At 33.3% G+C, this 1,717-nt stretch overlaps 1 non-coding gene across 1 annotated transcript; it reads right to left on the bottom strand.

The window, feature by feature from the left end:
- Positions 1–108: 108 nt before the first annotated feature.
- Positions 109–194, bottom strand: TRNAY-GUA. The gene is given in 2 exon segments: positions 109–144; positions 158–194. It is a non-coding gene; the product is annotated as a tRNA-Tyr (tRNA).
- Positions 195–1,717: the final 1,523 nt, after the last annotated feature.

Raw genomic sequence — 1,717 nt, 5'->3', positions numbered from 1 at the left:
TGGCAGAGAATCAAACGTAAAGCATTTTATTCAAAAACTGAAAATTCTTAATTTAAGTTTTTGATTAACTTAGCAAAATCCTGGATTTTCAAAACGTTCATAAAAAAGTCCGACCTGTCAGATTCGAACCAGCGACCTAAGGATTTATCTGCTTGAACTACAGTCCTCCGCTCTACCAACTGAGCTAAGGTCGGCTTTTTGTTATGTTCGTGTTAGTAAACAAATATTAAAAGACCTGAAATTTGCAGTTTCAAAATCCACCATAATATTTTGGTATATTTAAATAAAAAATAGCATAAATAAAGACAAGTTAGTATTTGAATGGGCAACTTAGGCCTCGCTTGATTCCCGGCTTTATTTTCTCGTTTTTTATGGAGCTTTCATAAAAGCAAATGGAGAAAAAATTTTCTTCTCAAATCGGCGGAAATACGGAGGTTCATCGGAAGTTATTTTAAGAAAGCGGTGTTACCAAATGGCAAAACAATCATTTTTTCGCCGATTCAACCTGCAGACGGAGAAATTTGGAGAAACAAACAAGGCCTTACACACTCAACAAAGTCGTCCATCCATTTGACAGCTGACTATCGTTCTGAGCCGCAACTCATCTCCGAAGGGCCGAACAAGTTGCCTGTTGAAACATAAATTTTGACGTTTTTATTTTATTTTTTTTAAGATGGGGAATTAAATAAAAAAATTAAAAATTGTAACTATTTTTAAAATTTATAGTCTTCTTCAGCATTGCTACTAACAAAAAGAAAATTGTATAAATTTTTTATCATAGAAAATATCATATGAAATTAATTATCAGCATTAACTTTTCATTTATTTTTGATTTTACAAAGTTGTAATTTACATTTATATTGATTTTTTTTTTTGGAATGGGGTTTCTACTCGTTGTCACCCCGTAGATGAGATGCTTGGCGGAGTAAATAATCCCTCGACGGGCTTAGTGGCAACAAACCCCAAAGGTGCTAGACCACGAACTTATTTTCTCTCCACTTAAGGAGGCACGCCGCTGGAGAGAGGAATCAAACATGACCACGCTCGCCCACCAACACAGCTAAATCCGGTGGGGTTCATAATGAACTTAATGAAAAGAAAATAACGATATAGTTTATATAAAAACTTTCAGAAAAATAAATAGTAATATATTTTTTCTCTGCTTGTCCCTTCCTTTCTTCTCAAGAGCTAATTTTTTTTTCCTTGTATCAAAAAATAACCACCTTTATCTAAAAAATATAATTGCATGGACGCTAAAAAATAAAATTTATGAGGATTAATGAATGGAGGATGATTGCCACTTGTGCTTGCTTGAAAATAGATTCATAGCGAAAATGTTATTAGAGAAGTCAGCTACTTCGTATCCTCAAATTGTCTGTTTCTTATAATCAAGCTGGTGGCTCTTTGCAGCCAGATCCGTAACTAAGGTTTTGTTTGGAACAGCTTTTTTTCTATTTCTTAAACCAAGAAGCCGCTTTAAGAAGGAACAAGAAAGCTGCCCCAAATGAAGCCTAAGCCTTATTAGATTCATTACTAAGCAAATGATTCCTTAGAAAATATATCATATTTTCTATTTTAATATTTGATTGAACTTGTTAGTAAGATTTTCATATAATTTACTAATAATTTCGGATCTAACATCTTTAAGAGGCTTGGTATTTATTTGTCATCCTTTTGTGCTTTTTCACCATCACACCATCCCCTTTTTTCTCTTAAT

Source organism: Dendrobium catenatum, unplaced genomic scaffold (assembly GCF_001605985.2).
Source record: "Dendrobium catenatum unplaced genomic scaffold, ASM160598v2 original_scaffold_85988, whole genome shotgun sequence".
Classification (NCBI taxonomy): domain Eukaryota; kingdom Viridiplantae; phylum Streptophyta; class Magnoliopsida; order Asparagales; family Orchidaceae; genus Dendrobium; species Dendrobium catenatum.
The sequence above is the reverse complement of the archived record's forward strand: the minus strand, read 5'-3'. Positions and strand labels throughout refer to the sequence as shown.